This window comes from Saimiri boliviensis, chromosome 7 (assembly GCF_048565385.1).
Source record: "Saimiri boliviensis isolate mSaiBol1 chromosome 7, mSaiBol1.pri, whole genome shotgun sequence".
Lineage (NCBI taxonomy): Eukaryota > Metazoa > Chordata > Mammalia > Primates > Cebidae > Saimiri > Saimiri boliviensis.
In genome coordinates this window covers 72,389,283-72,406,347 of record NC_133455.1, presented here as the reverse complement: position 1 = coordinate 72,406,347, position 17,065 = coordinate 72,389,283, and positions in this window count along the sequence as shown.

Below are 17,065 nucleotides of genomic sequence, written 5' to 3'. Positions count from 1 at the left end.
AAAGTGTCAGTGGTCTGCCTCTTCAAACAGACACTGGCACAAGGCAAGCACTCAACGTTTTCTTATTTGTTAAGCGACAGGACCCCCAAAACTAGAACCTTGTGCTGGACAGGTCTCAAAGTGGCTGCCTGTGAAGAGCTCCACTGTGGTACTCTCAACTTTGGGCAAAGAAGTCTCCATTCAGCTGACTGGTCCCTCCCTCGTCCTCCTTCACATCCCCAGGAAACTGGAGGAAGGCCACACAGGGTGAGCAGAAATGATGTGTCAGGCTCCACCTTGGTGGATCACCTCCAAAGGGATCTTGGAGGGAAGAAGGGAGTAGTGGGCGTGGAGAAGAAGACTGTCAGTGTCAGTCCGGGAGGTGGGGACTGACGCAGTGGATGATATACAAACCAGTGCACTGATGCATGAATGCAGTAGCCAGTATATAAACGAGTGCACTACATACCATAGGTGGCTGATCATGGCCACGCATGGTCTATAACTTTGTTGGATGTCCTTGATTTTCTACTGATAAACTGTTTCTAATTGTTTCAGATGCAGTGTTCTCAAATTTGACCAGCAAATTCCTTGAGGCCAAGGCTTGTCTTTCTGTCACGGTGTCCATCCGACACAAATATGTCAAAGATGCTACTCACAAAGTAAAGACTTCAGAGGTGCTTATTGATGGGACGAGCTGTTAAACGGCAGCAGATAGGAATTCCAGGCTGCATGGGCAGGGGGAGACAAAGGCAGCTGGGCATGTAGGGATCAGAGGTGTGACTCATCTGCTGGCCCCAAGTATCTTCCCTCCAACCCACAGTAGAAAACCTTTTTATCAGTAGGAAAGAAAGAACATCCAACAGAGTTATAGCTCATGGGTCGCCATCACAAGCCACATATGGCATATAGAGCACTTCAAATACTCTACTCAGACCTCTCCAGTTTCCAGAAAGTCAGCGACAGCAAGGTTCCCAACCTGTCCTGCCACAGGGGAGGTGATATCCATGCCAGCCCTGGGAAAATCTCTCTCTCCAACTGCTCCATCACTCCTGGCCTGCAGGAGCCCCCAAGGCAAACTTTGCTGCCATTTCTGTCACTTTTCTGAATGGACACTGGACTTCCATTGCTGAAATCAGGACAGAGCCCACTGTTGCCCTGAGATGTCTTCTGGAGTCCTCCTAAGTGTCTTCATGTGGCTGGCCCATCCCATCATTTGGATCTCCTCTTCTTCAGAGGAGACTTTCTTGACCATCCTCTATCAAAAGTAGCTGCCCCCCTGCCAAATTACTTTCCATTATCTTATCCTGCTTATTTTGTTACTTACATGCTCATTGTCTCTCTACCCCACCCAGACTGAAAGTTTCCCTAAGGACAGGGACCTCGTCTTTCTGTCCATTACTGTTTCCTATCCTGTTTCACAGTGACTGGCACACGGCAAGTGTCTGCTTGATGAGTGGTGGCCTCCTTCTCCCTGAGTTAGTTCCTTCTCTCTAACAATTTTAATCAGTTCTTTTCTATTAGGTAGTTCCTCTGCCTTCAAAAAAAGGCCATCAGCTCCTTTATTTTGTAAACTCTTTTCACCTTTTAGCCATCAACTTTTTTTCCCATCTTTCGCCTCACCTACTACCCAGGGAAAACAGCTAGCTTCATGTGTCAGAACCTTTCAACTGAAAGCACAGAAGACCTACTAAAAGTTTTTTTTGTTTTTTGTTTTTTTTTTTTTTTGAGACTGAGTCTTGCTCTGTTGCCCAGGCTAGAGTGCAGTGATGCAATCTCAGCTCACCGCAACCTGTGCCTCCCAGGTTCAAGCAATTCTCTGCCTCAGCCTCCCAAGTAGCTGGGATTACAGGCGCCTACCACCACGCTAGGCTAATTTTTTTGTATTTCTAGTAGGGACTGGGTTTTGCCATCTTTGTCAGGCTGGTTTTGAACTCCTGACCTCGTGATCCACCTGCCTCAGCCTCCAAAAGTGCTGGGCTCACAGGCCTGAGCCACCACACCCAGCCAAGCATCTTAAACAACGGGCAAGCATATTATTTTTCAGAGGCAGAGAGCATTAATTCCACCTTTAATAAAGTCACCTTCCCTGTGATTCTTTCTGAAAGCCCTGGCCTAGAGGGCTTCCCCTTATGTGTCCTTGGCCAGGGCTGCATCACATGCCTACACCTAAACCAATCACTGACACAGAGGCAGGAAGCACCCTGGTTGGCTGAGACTCATCAACATTCATCCCTTGTGGCTGAGGAGGGGGTCTCCTACCTTGAGCACAGGCAGGTAAATTTCAGGACAAAATCAAGCCTTTAACAGCATAGAAAAGGGGTAGAGAGTAGCTGTTGAATCTAGGAACTGCCCAATAACCTTCCAATAAATTGTTTTTCTGCTTGTTAGCCAGAGTTGGTTTCTGTGACCTGTAATCACAGAAGCCTGGCTGAGCCACACTCAGGGGCTGAGTGATGAGATGACAGGAACAGCATAGAATGGCCATATGGAAGCACACGAAAAATAGTCCCAGGACCTCAGGAAACAACTGTGGAGTGAGGTGTTAGAGCTTAGAGTCAGAGGCTGTGTATTTCAGGTGACCCATTGTGACTGTACTCCCAGGCTATGTAACCTGGGGCAAGTGCATTACATGAATGTTCAGTAAATATTAAAGTGAACTGAAGCCCACCCCACCATCCCCCAGAGGCTCATATCTGTAATCCCAGCACTTTGGGAGGCCAAGGTAGGCAGATTGCTTGAGCTCAGGACCAGCTCAAGACCAGCCTGGGCAACAAGGTGAAAAACCTTGTTTCTGTCAAATATACAAAAACTTAGTCAGCCTTGGTGGTGTGCACCTGTGGTCCCAGCTACTCGGCAGGCTAAGGTGGGAGGATCCCTGGAGCCCAGGAAGTCAAGGCTGCAGTGAGCCACGATCATGACATTGCACTCCAGCCTGGGTGACACAGTGAGACCCAGTTTCAAAATATAAATAAATAAAATAAAGTGAACTGAAGTGATCACCCTTCCTTTTTAAAATTTTAAGCTAGGTGTGGTAGCCGGAACCTCTTGTTCCCACTATTTTCGGGAGGCTGAGGCAGAAGGATCATTTGGAGGCCAAGTACAGTGGCTCACACCTGTAATCCCAACACTTCTGGGAGGCCATGGTGGGTGAGTTACTTGAGTCCAGGAGTTTGAGATCAGTCTGGGCAACATAACAAGACCCCATCTGTCCTAAAAATACAAAAAATTAGCTGGGTATGGTGGTTTGTGCCTGTAGTCCCAGCTATTCAGGAGGCTGAGGTGGGAGGATGACTTGAATCCAGGAGACAGAAGCTACAGTCATATTGTACCACTGCACTCCAGCCTGGACAATAGAGCCAGATTCTGTCTCAAAAAAAAAAAAAAAAAAGGCCGGGTGTGGTGGCTCCCACTTGTAATTCCAGCACTTTGGGAGGCCGAGGTGGGTGGATCATGAGGTTAAGAGATCGAGACCATCCTGGCTAACATGATGAAACCCTGTCTCTACTAAAAATACCAAAATTAGCCAGGCATGGCAGCGTGCACCTGTAGTCCCAGCTACTCGGGAGGCTGAGGCAGGACCATCACTTGAACCCAGCGGGTGGAGGCTGCCATGAGCCAAGATTGTGCCAGTGCTCTCCAGTCTGGCAACAGAGCAAGACTCCATCTCAAAAAAAAAAAAAAAAAAAAAAAAAAGGACCACTTGAGCCCTGGAGTTCAAGGCTGCAGTGCTGTATGATCATGCCTGTGAATAGCCACTGCACTCCAGCTTAGGCAACATAGCGAGACCTCATCTCTAAAAAATCAATTAAATTAAATAGTATCTTTCCCTGGTTCCCAAGAGGCCACTCAGGTAAACAACTGGCCTCTCCCACCAGCTGCTTTCCCTTCAGAAGACTTGAACCATTATACCACAGCTTCTTCCCACCTCAATTCTTGCCCTTCCCAGGGTGCATGGTTCTGCATGTGAGCAGTCTCTCACCTCTGGAGCAGGAGACTCCATCATCACTCAGACCTGCCCCACCCCCACCTCTGAGACTCAGCCCTTCCTTCACTGGCCTAGACCACCTTTCCTCTCTCCTCCTGGCTGCCCACTCCCACTGAGCCTGCTTTGAAGAAACTGGCCCAGTCCCTGGCACATCATCATCTAATCAGTGGCTGTCAATATTGTCTTGACCTCTCCTGCTCCCTGGCCAATGGCTTGCCCCAAAGCCACTTCACTGCCCTCCTTCTGGCTCCAGAATGCCCCATCCCCGCACATTCTCCTCTGAGCTAGAAGCTGCTGCCCATTGCTCACTGTCTCCATCCCTGTTCCCTGCTGAACTCACCCCTGATTCTGACAGTCTCACCTCAGCCAGGCCTCACTGGGGCCCAGAAATCCTTTTCCTCTTGGGCCCTCATGGGTGTGTGGGGGTTTGAAATCAAGTTCCCGGCCGAGCGTGGTGGCTCAAGCCTGTAATCCCAGCAGTTTGGGAGGCAAAGGCAGGTGGATCACGAGATCAAGAGATCGAGACCGTCCTGGTGAACACGGTGAAACCCCATCTCTACTAAAAATACAAAAATTAGCTGGGCATGGTGGCATGTGCCTGTAATCCCAACTACTTGGGAGGCTGAGGCAAGAGAATTGCCTGAACCCAGGAGGCGGAGGTTGCGGTGAGCCAAGATCGCGCCATTGCACTCCAGCCTGGGTAACAAGAGCGAAACTCCATCTCAAAAAAAAAAAAAAGAAATCAAGTTCCCACAACAGCTCTTCTAAGCTCCGGAAGCTTCTCTCCTCCCCTCTTCACCTTGCTCCTAACAGATGGCCTACTTTCGGCCACTTTGTCAGCTAGAGTGCCTGGCACAAGCACCACCACTTCCACCTCAAGAAGACAGCTCTGACTTCTGGTCACAAGATAGTGGAGTAAAGCCCCCTTCTCCTCTCAAAAGTCACTCCCAAGACGACAGGAAAATAAGAAACAGGAACCCAAAGTCCATCTTCAACCAAACAAGGATTTAGAATCCTGGCTCCCATCATATGAAAATAGAAAATGGATGGAAGAATGACAAACGACCCCACAGAGTCCAAGAAGGGCAGGCCAAAAACATGCGGAGCACAGACTCACGAGAAGCAAGCTGATTCTTCCCTCAGAAGCCCAGGAAAACTCAGGAATTGGAAGTAGCAAGTAAGTCAGAAGGCCGGGCAAGGGTCTAAAACTGAGGCAGGGTCTAAAACTCCAGGAATTGCTGGAAGATCTGTGTGAAGAGCAATTAGACTGTCAGGAAACCCAATCATACCCCCAGCACAATCAGGTAACTTCAGGTGTCCCCTCCCCACTCCTGCAGGAGACAGGAAGATGGATTCTGGAGATACTGAAACAGAAAGATTCCGGTCTTAGGGGTTGGGGAGGTACAGAAAAAGGGGTGAGATCAAAGACTGAGGGAAAGCCGATGATACGGTTTGGCTGTGTCCCCACCCAAATCTCATCCTGAATTGTACTCCCATAATTCCCACATGTTGTGGAGGGACCTGGTGGGAGATAATTGAAACGTGGGGCGGTTCTCCCATACTGTTTTCATGGTAATGAGTAAGTCTCATGAGATGGGATGGTTTTATAAGAGGGTTCCCCTTTTGCTTGGTTTTCATTCTTTCTTGCCTACCGACATGTAAGAAGTCCCTTTGCTCTTCCTTTATCTTCTGCCATGATTGTGAGGCCTCCCCAGCCCTGTGGAACTGTGAGTCAATTAAACCTCTTTTCTTTATAAATTACCCAGTCTCAGGTATGTCTTGATGAGCAGCGTGAGAACAGACTAATACAGTCGGCAGCTGAGCAATATTATCCATCTCCCTGCCACACACCTCTCCCTAACTCCCACACTATAGCTGGCTCTAAAACTCTGGATGAGGGCCTTGTAACCTTCAAGCAGGAGATGAAACTAGATAATTCTTTTCTGGAAAAAAAAAACAAAATGTGCCAGAGAGAAAGCCTATTCACACTGACGATTGATACCCTCCAATGAAGGAGTCCAGCCAGCCACTTGATTGCCCTACTGTGAGCCCACAGGGAGAGCTTCCAACTGGATCTCTAGAGCCTCCCTCTCAACAGAAGTGGATAGCCAAGGCACGCCAGACCTGCGAGGAAAGCCTCCAGCATGATGCAAATCAAAACACAGCGGGAAGAAAAATTCAAGTTAATATCCTCAGAGAGATGAGATTACTTCATGTGTCCAAAGGACATGAAATTATTTCTTTAAAAAAAAAAAAAAAAAAAGCCGGGCGCGGTGGCTCAAGCCTGTAATCCCAGCACTTTGGGAGGCCGAGGCGGGTGGATCACGAGGTCAAAAGATCGAGACCATCCTGGTCAACATGGTGAAACCCCGTCTCTACTAAAAATACAAAAAATTAGCTGGGCATGGTGGCGCATGCCTGTAATCCCAGCTACTCAGGAGGCTGAGGCAGGAGAATTGCCTGAACCCAGGAGGCGGAGGTTGCGGTGAGCCGAGATCGCGCCATTGCACTCCAGCCTGGGTAACAGGAGCGAAACTCCGTCTCAAAAAAAAAAAAAAAAAAAAAAAAAAAGGCTGGGCGCGGTGGCTCATGCCTGTAATCCTAGCACTTTGGGAGGCTGAGACAGGTGGATCACCTGAGGTCAGGAGTTCAAGACCAGTCTGGCCATCATGGTGAAACCCCATCTTTAAAAAAAAAAAAGAAAGAAAAGAAAGCAGCCGGGCACGGTGGCTCACACCTGTAATCCCAGTACTTTGGGAGGCCAAGGCGGGCAGATCACAAGGTCAGGAGTTTGACACCAGCCTGGCCAATATGTTGAAACTCCATCTCAACTAAAAATACAAAAAAAAAAAAAATTTAGCCGGGTGTGGTGGTGTGTGCCTGTAGTCCCAGCTACTCAGGAGGCTGAGGCAGGATAATCACTTGAAGCTGGGAGGCGGAGGTTGCAGTGAGCCCAGATCGCTCCACTGCACTCCAGCCTGGGGGACAGAGTGAGACACCACCTCAAAAAAAAAAAAAAAATTAGCCAGGAGAGGTGCTGTGCACCTGTAGTCTCAGCTACTCAGGAGGCTGAGGCAAGAGAATCACTCGAACCTGGGAGGCGGAGGTTGCAGTGAGCTGAGATCACACCACCATACTCCAGCCTGGGCAACAGAGCAAGACTCCGTCTCAAATTTAAAAAAAATAGAGAACATGAAAGCATATACAGAAAAACATAAAATGAATAATAACGATATACTTAGCAAACAGATTAGGATATAACATAGAGGATATCTACCCGAAAACAGAATGAAGAGATGGTTAATAAGAGAAAAATAATAAGAAAATTAGAGGACAAATCCAAGGAGCCTAGCATCCAAGTATTGGAAATGTGAAAGAAATAAACAGAGAAAATGGAGGAAGAAATTTCAAATAAATTATAAAGTGGGTCCTAGAACTAAAGTACCTAAATTGTTTTGGGACAGAGGTTCTTAAGCTCCAGAAAGCATCAGAATACACGGCTTATTAAAGCACAGATGGCTGGGCCCTGTCACCAGAGTTTCTGATTCCGCAGCTGTGAGGTGGGGCCCCTGAGTTTGCATTGCTGACATGATCCCACAGGTGATACTGATGCTGCCGGACTGGGGACTACACTTTAAGAACTGCTGTATTTGATTTAAAGAACTAACAAGTACCCAGAAAAATGAATGAAAAGCGACCCATAGAAAATACTGTGACATTTCAAGATAGCCCAGATAAAAGAAAACAATCCTAAAAGTGGGGGTGGGGAGAAGGGCAGAGGTGAATTCAAAGTCTCAGAAATCAAAATGGCAAGAACTTCTAAACTGCAAAATTAGAAGCTGAAAAATAAAGGAACAATGTCTTCAAACTTCTGAAGGAAAATGATTTTCAACTTAAAATTCCATACCCAGCCAAAACTATCAATCAAGTGTGAGGATGGAATAAAGCCATTCTAAGTATGTGAAAGTCTAAAATGTTACCTCCCAGGCACTCTTTCTCAGGAAGCTACTGGAGGATGTGCTTCATCGAAACGAGGGAGTAAACCAAGAAAGAAAACACTGAGTCCAGGAAAGAGGAAAAGGGCAAAGGTGATGAGAAACCCAGGATGACAGCAACACATCCAGAGGAAAGTGCAAGGACAGAGCACCCCAGAAGAAAAGTCTCCAAGGGAAAAAGAGAACCAGTAAGATTACATGACAGGTTTGTCCATATGCAAAATTGTTCTGAGAGGGCGTTTTACAGAACTGTTGAAGGGTGTGGGAAGACGGAGACAGAGATTTGAAGAAAAAACCAAGCAAATTAAAAATGAAGCAATTAACTCCAGAAAAAACAAAAAGGTTGTACAAGAAAGGAAATATAAACAGAGAACATGACAAAGTTATTTAGAAAAGGAAATGTAACCAGAATACTTGCCTCAAGAATAAACAATACTTACAAATTCAATAATGAAATCACTGAATATGGGTTTAACCATAGATTATGATATAAACATAATGTGAGTGGGGGAGGGGAAGAATCTAGCAGAGAATCAAAATCCTCCTCTTCCAAAAGAAGTCAACAAATTAGATAAATCCAGAATGGCAGTACATATACTATTTAGAAATAAGGGGCCGGGCATGGTGGCTCATGCCTGTAATCTCAGCACTTTGGGAGGCTGAGGCAGGTGGATCACCTGAGGTCTTGAATTCGAGACCGGCCTGGCCAACATGGCGAAACCCCATCTCTACTAAAATTACAAAAATTAGCCTGGCGTGGTGGCAGGCCCCTGTAATCCCAGCTACTTGGTAAGCTGAGGCAGAGAGAATTACTTGAACCCAGGAGGTGGAGGTTGCGGTGAGCCGAGATCGCACCGCTGTACTCCAGCCTGGGTGACACAGTAAGGCTCCTTCTCAAAAAAAAAAAAAAAAAAAAAAAAAAAAAAAAAAAAAAAAGTAGAAATAAGGAAGGAAATACCAGGGAAAAAAAAGCTGTGAGTTGAAAGCAGTTGCCCCTAGGGACTAGGATAAGGGTTGGGAGAAAAGCCAGGAGGACTTGTTTTCATTACAAGCCTTTTAGCACTATTTGATTTTTCAGCTATGTATGTATATTATCTTGGTAAAATAATACTAATTTTCTAAAGCAACTATAATCTAGTGCCACATTCTCCACTACAGCACATCTGCAGGACTATGTTGACTCAAAGGAGCAGGGGTATCTCCATCCTCACCCCGTCTGGACACGTATTATTCATCAGCTTACCCCTCTTCCACTCACAAACACAATTTCTCCATCTACCCCTGTTCCTGTGGCAGCCATCAATTGGATGGCTGTACTAAACTATAAGTTTCTAGAGGTCAGGCACAGTAGCTCACACCTGTAATCCCAGCACTTTGGGAGGCCAAGGTTGAACGATTGCTTGAGCTCAGGAGTTCCAGACCAGCCTGGGCAACATAGAGAGAGCCTGTCTCTACAAAAAAATTTAAAAATCAGCCAGGTGTGTTGGTGTGCACCTGTGGTCCCAGCTACTCAGGAGAGTGAGATAGGAGAACTGATTGAACCCAGGAGGTTGAGGGGGCAGTGAGCTGTGATCAGGCCACTGCACTCCAGCCTGGGCAATGGAGCGAGATCCTATCTCAAAAATAAATGAATAAGTAAATAAAAATTCAGTGTCTAAAACATGCCTTTAAGGCTTTGCAGGTACTCACTGTGCCCTTTACCTGGAAAGCTAGTCTTCCCTCCTCTGCTCCCATCCAAATGCTGAACTCTAGTTTATACTTCAGATAACATTTCCTCCATAGCATTGCTCTCCCCACTCATCTGAGCTATCCCTCCTCACCCTCCCCTCTCCTGCCTCATACTGTTCCCCTTCTTCCTCCTTTTTCCCCTTCTTCCCCTTCCCTCTCCTCCCCACTCCCTCCTCCTCAGCTTTCCTTGCTGGAGCCTTTAGCACACTGTACTGTAACTGCCCCTCGATGTTAGACTGTAATCTCTGGGAGGCCAGAAAGTCTCTTATTCACTGTAGCCTCAGGACAGACCCTGGTGCATGGCTAAGGTGTCAGTTATTATGTAAACAGATGAATACATGACTCACTTTTACTAAGGGCTCAAAAAGGATTCGAGTGAATTAATGAGTCACAAAAAATGCAGGCTCCCCCTCAGTATTTAAAGTCTGCCTCTCTCTGCCATCTCCATTCTACCATCTACTCTCCCTCTTCCCTGCAAGGTCACACCTCTCAAACAAGTTGGCTTGGCCAGTGCTCCACTTCCAATGCGTTTACTCCTGCCTCAACCCCATAAAGAAGCCAGGGCGCCTTCACATGACCAGTGTCAGCTCCAGGACAGAGCTTGTTTTTGTTTGTTTGTTTGTTTGTTTTTGTTTTTTAATATATATATTTTTAAAGATGGGGTTTTGCCATGCTGCCCAGGCTGGTCGCGAACTCCTGAGCTCAGGCAGTCCACCCACCTCGGCCTCCCAAAGCGCTAGGATTACAGGCGTGAGCCACTGTGTCCGGCCAGGGCTTATTTTTTTTAGACATGGGTCTTGCTCTGTCCCATGGGCTGGAATGCAGTTGCCGGATCGTGGCTCACTGCAGCCTTCAACTCCTGGGCTCCAGCAGTCCTCCTGCCTCAGCCATGGCGGCTGGCTTTTCCAGGGCTTTGCTAGCTCTCTGAGTTTATACCGGAATGAGCTGCTTAGGGGATATCTGTCTACTCAGCCCTGAAGGAAATCAGTCCCCTCTGTTTCCCTCTCCCCAGGCCCAAAGCACAGCTCTCAGAGGTCTGGGACGCAGGCTTGACAGAGGGTACCCGGTTAGCTCTGGACTTTGGCCTGCCTGACGAGGAGATCTTGGCCTAAACTAAGTGGTTGGCCCTTCCGACTCTTCTCACTTTTGCAGGCCAAGAGTTGAGATTCTAGCCCTTAAGCTCACCTGCCCCGGTGAGTCCCCAGCCCGTGTCTTTGAGCAGGATGGGTATGCAGCCTGGGCTGGGGGGACAGGGAGGACTGAGGACCTATTGGCACCGCAGGCCTGCAGGGTGAAAACCTGCCGTGCCTCCCCACTGAGTTCTTGAGGCCACAACGAAGCTGGCCCCCCAGGAGGTCTCGGGAGAAGGGGCCCCAGTCTGCTGATCACTGAAAGGCCTCAAGGCCGCCTGCCCGGGTCAGAAGCTTCCCCTCCCCACCCCCACCACGCTACTTGACCTCAAAGAGCCGCCCGGGCTTTGGAATGCAGCGACCTAAGCTGTGCCCCCAGAGGGGCCAGCAGGCAGCTGGGGGAGCGAGGGAGGGAGGGAAGGGCGGAGAGCACCGGGGCTGGAGGATTGGAGACGTGGGGGCGGGGAGCAGGAGAGGCCCCTTCTTCCTTTGCCCAACGCCGGAGCTGGGAGGAGTGTGGCAAGAGGGAGGTTTGTGCTGTAAATAGGGAACCTGTAAATACCGGTCGAGAAACTCGATCGGCTCCTGTCGCTTTCCAATTCAGGAGAAGGGCTGGAGCCAGGCTTTCAGTGGCTGCTGGGGGCGCAGGTCACGTGGCCGCCCAGGACCAGAGGGTGGGGGGAGATTAGGGGGTGATCCCGATGCGGGTACAGGGGAGGCAGGAATCCCGGCCAACCTCGCCGGCTCTGCCCCCAGTAGTTATTTTTGTCCTTATGGCACACTCCCCCGACACTGACTGCGTGGGTGGGAAGGTCGGGGGGCTGCGCTGCTCCAGATTCCCCCGCCCCAGGGCAAAGTGTATCTGTGGGTTTCCCCAAGCCTCAGTTGGCCTCTGTCTTGTTTCAGAAGCTGAGTGGAGATCTGACTCCTGAGCGACTCGCTGCTACCTGGGGTGATGGGCAGGGTGCTGGCAGGCTCTGCCCTGGTTGAAACTCCATCACTGACTGGCTTGAGAAGAAAGTGCCTAGGAGGCTGGCATCCTGCCCCCCAGCTTCCCTGGCTTAGTGCCCCAGGGAGATCAGCAGTGCCCAGAAAGGAAGGTGCTCGCTGGGACTGGTTTCCAACGAGCACTGTGTGCCAGGCTCTGTGAGAGGCAATAGGGGTGTGCAGAAAAAGGGACAGTGCCTGCCCTGAAGGAGCTTACAGTGCGGTGGGGGAGAGGCAAGTAAACCAGAATGAAAACACAGGAGCTCCGAGAAGCTTCTAAGTCAGACTGGGACCTGGGAGGATTTGAGGAAGAGGTGGCACTTAAGAGTTAGCTCACAGAGGAGGGGGAAAGGGCATCCAGGCAGAAAGAACTGCCTGCACAAAGGTAGGGAGGCACAATGTCATTATCATGATCCCAGGCACTTAGTTCCTCCTGACAGGAGCAGACGGCTGTGGGGGAAAGTGCTGGACATGGGGTAGGCAGGCTGGCAGGAGCCAGATCTTGGGGACCATGGGTGCCCAGCTAGGCATCTGAGCTTCCTTCTGGAAGGCTCAGGGAACTGCTGAATCATTCCATACAGACAGGATCAGGACAAGACAGAATCAGATTTGCATTTTCTAGGAGAGCGGGGATGGATTTGAATTTGGGATGTAGAGAGTGAAAAAGGTTGATGAGAAGCCTGTTGCCAGCCTCCCCTGAGACAGCAGCCAGCCATGCATGCGAATGGAAAGAAGGAAAAGGCCTGACAAATCTTTGGGAGTGGAAGAGCCATTGGTTTTCAGGACTGGGTGGGTGGGAGAGACCTGGGTGACCTCAGGTTTCTGGCTTGGGGAACTGGGCAGATGATGGATGCGGAAGAAACAGCTTTGGAGGAAAGGAGAATGATGATGATGAGCCTAATAGCTATTGAGCACTCAGTGTTTCAGGCACTAAGCACTTCATCTATCACCTCATTTAATCCTCACAATAACTTACGAAGGAGGTACTACTGTTGCCTCCATTTTAAGGGGAAACTGAGTCAAGACTTTAAGTAACTAAGGGGTGATGTTGGAGTGATGAGCATCCCTGCACCTTGCAGGCAGTGAGGTCTCCCAGGCTCTTGCATGGAGAAGGTATCCCGACTACCACTAGCTCCTCCTCCCTCCCCAGCCCTCAGCATCTGGCACCCCCACAGAAGTTCAGTCATTAGTCACTGGGTCTCCCTCCCTCACCCCACCCCACCTCAGCCCTGAGACTCTGCCCTGGAAAGCCCGGACAGGACCTTACCACACAAGCCTTGTGACAGGAGGGCACCAAGCTCTGGGAACCTGGCACTGAGACCCACCTATCCATGAACAATGTAAAGCAGAACTGAATCTGCAGGGACAATCAGAAAAAAAACAAGAAAACAAATGTCCCTTTTTTTTTTTTTTAAGGTTTTAAGAAAGTAACAACTCAGTGACATCAGAGATAATCATGAAAGGTCAGGACCCAACCTTGTACTTATTTCCTGTGGGGAAAAGGGCAATTAGGCATCTGCCATGGATGGAGGAAGCTCCTCCAGCTGTTTCCCTTTCACCAGCCTTGGCTCAAGACACCCAGTCCAACTTCAGTAGCCACAGCAGGAGACAGACAGGGAAAGCCACGCCGTGTTTGCCCCACCTAGCTCCCCGTTCCAGCATTTAGGGGTAACAGGGACACTGCTGTTGTTTCCAATTTGCCTCTTACCAACCCTGTAGTCAGAGAGGCCAGAAGGAAGGGGCAGGTAGGGAACCACGTGAGAGTCAGTGGACTTTCTCCTGGGAGAGTTGTTAGATCTGGCTTCAGCCATCTCCCTTGACCCACCTAAAATGAACCACCTAAAGTTACACAACCAGCAACTGGCCCAGGCCCTGTAGGCAGGATGTTACTTCTGAGGCTGTTTTAGGCAGAAGTTAGAATGTCCACTTGCTTCCCCCCACCTTCACCACTCTAACTACAGGAAAGAGACCCTAGAGCTTTCCAGAGTGCAGACCTGTTCCTAACATCTGTGGGCAGAGCAGTAAGAAGCCTGTGGCTCCATCAGGAGTCCAAGCTCCGCCTGTCTATGTTTGAGGTTCCAGGCTCCAGTAGAGCCTCCACTGCTTTTGTAGTCTCTGGAAGCATAGGAGTCCCCACCAGGCCTCTTGGGAACTGCCTAAGTTTCCCCTCCTTGCTGGGTTCTATTTGCATCCCTGTGTCCCTGGCCTTGGAAGGGGTTCTATCTGTTATACACAAACTTTTCTTTGGCCTCAGAGCCAGAAGTGCTTGAGGACCATCTCCTCTGCATCTTTCAGGGACAGCCGGAGCCCAACACATGAAGGTATCAACTGCATCCAGCGGGTGAAGGTGGCATTGTTTTTTCATTTTTCATTTTTATTTTATTTATTTATTTATTTGGATGGAGTCTTGCTCTGTCACCCAGGCTGGAGTGCAATGGTACGATCTCGACTCACTGCAAACTCTCCCTGACATTCAGCAATTCTCCTGCCTCAGCTTCCTGAGTAGCTGGGATTACAGTCACGCACCACCATGCCTGGTTAACTTTTGTTTTCTTTTGTTTTTTTTTTTTTGAGACGGAGTTTCGCTCTTGTTACCCAGGCTGGAGTGCAATGGCACGATCTCGGCTCACCGCAACCTCCGCCCCCTGGGTTCAGGCAATTCTCCTGCCTCAGCCTCCTGAGTAGCTGGGATTACAGGCACGCACCACCATGCCCAGCTAATGTTTTGTATTTTTAGTAGAGACGGGGTTTTACTATGTTGACCAGGATGGTCTCGATCTCTTAACCTTGTGATCCGCCCGCCTCAGCCTCCAAAAGTGCTGGGATTACAGGCTTGAGCCACCACGCCCGGCAATTTTTGTATTTTTTAGTAGAGACTGGGTTTCATCATTTTAGTCAGGCTGGTCTCGAACTCCTGACCTCAGGTGATCCACCCACCTCGGCCTCCCCAAGTGCTGAGATTACAGGCGTGAGCCACCACACCCAGCCGGTAGCATTGTTTTAACACTGGGTCACAACCCCGTGGTTTGTGAATTCAGCCTAGAATGTCAATGGCTGGCACCTTAAAGCCATCAAATAGAATACAATATGTACAATAGAAAATATGAGTGTGTACACATAGCCAGGGTAAGCATCGTCCATGAAATTTTTGTGTCATTTATCTCACAACATAAAATGTGTTTCTTGCTGTAGATGACTGAACAAATCCCTGGACAAAAGAACACTGGTTAAGATATAAAGTCAAGGCTGGGTGCGGTGGCTCATACCAGTAATCCCAGCACTTTGGGAGGCCAAGGCAGGTGGATCACCTGAGGTCAGGAGTTTGAGACCAGCCTGGCCAACATGGCAAAATCTTGTCTCTACTAAAAATACAAAAATTAGCTGGGCATTGTGGCAGGTGCCTATATTCCCAGCTACTTTGGAGGCTGAGGCAGGAGAATCGCTTGAACCCGGGGGACAGAGGTTGCAGTGAGCTAAGATCCTGCCACTTCACTCCAGCCTGGGCAACAGAATGAGAGTCCATCTAAAAAATAAATAAATAAAAATTAAAAAAAAAAACACCACACAGTCAAGATCCATACAGAAAACATGTACAGGTCACCTGTTCTGTGTTAGGCACTCTGCTAGGCACAAGGAACCCAGTAAAGAATAAGATATCTCCTAGTCTCAGTTCACTTTCTGGTTGGGAAGCCAATAAGCACACAGTTGCAAGATAGGGTGCCAAATGTTCTGAGAGAGTATGTACAAGGCTATAAAACCCTGACGTGAGAGTAGGCATCTGGGAGGACTTCCAGAAGAGGTGATGCAGTGGAGTTCTCCTCCATCCTATAGATAAGAAAGGGACTATGTTAAAGTGTCAAGGGTTCTCGTCTTAAAGTCCAAAGACATCCTGTCTCCTCGATCTCGGGCGAGTCAGTTAACCTTCCCAGATCCTGATTCCTCATTTACCAAACAGGTGTCTATAAAAATGGGCATAATATTTGCTCTATCAAACTCAAAGAAGTGAGAGATCAAATGAGATAGATAATATATGTGAAAGTACTTTGTAAATTACAAAAGGGGAGGTATTGTCTCTATGGACGAGGACATGGAAGCCTAACAAAGTGAAGTGTCCTACTCTGCAGTGCTATGCGTAGCAGGCCCCCTCAATCCTCAGTCCTCAGCGCCTGCCTGCATTCCTCCCACTGCAACTAATCTACCTTAAAAGAGGGCAGGAGCAAGCTCTAAAAGGACCCCTAGCAACCTGACTATTGGAGATTTTCCTTAAAGATCCTATTGTTTTAATGATGGGAGGTGGGTATGTCAGAACTCCACTTCCCTTTCTGTTAATGAATTAAGATCTACCCAAATTCAGTGTTGAAAGTTACATAAGCGTCATTCAGATCTGTAGCAGCCACTTTCATTTTGGAAAAACAGCATTTCCATTAAAATGGTGTTATATAAAAAGGTTTTGTATATGTGCGTAGGAACAGCAGAAACAGGCACACATGAGCACTGTATGGCACACAGGCATATGGAGATCATGACCTCACCTGTCCTCATGAAGAAGGGACCACGGGGAGCAGGTGTCTCATAGTACCTGGCAAGTTTAACTGTGACCTAGTTGTCCTCTAATCAGCAATAAGACCCAATGCATGTTGGGCAATGGGAACCGCAGCAGGAAGGAAGCCCCTTCCTTGGCAGGGTGAGTGCCATTGAATCACAGACTATTAGGGTTGGATTTAGCTCAGAAGGCACCCAGTGCAATCTCACTCTACACCACTCTTGCCGGCCTTGACCTGAACAGCTACCATTGTCCCAAGGCAGCCCATGTCACCTGTAGACAGATGTGGATCACTGGAAAAGACCTGATATTGAGCTGAAACCAGCCTTTCTGGAGCTACAACCTCTGGGGAACAAAAGCACCTACAACCTTGAACAGAGAGACTCCAGAGTTGAGAGTCCAGGAGCCTTAGCCAGAGGAGCGTGTCCGGAGGCCTAAAGAGCAAGAGGGGAGGGCAGCTAGAGTCCACAAAGCTGAGCTCTTCCTTGAGAGACCGCTATCCATCTAAAGAAAGATGGGACTATGGGGGCAGAGAGAGGGAGAGGAGGCGGGGAAGCCTAAACAGAAATAAGTCCGTGGCTGCAAGGAAAGCCCAGCACCTCAGTTCTCATTTTCAGCGTGGGAGGGACACGGTCCCCAGGTCAGTTTCAGTTCTTACTCTCTGGGATCCTAAGTCCGCCCACACGGACAAACCCCTTTCAGGATTAGAAGGCTG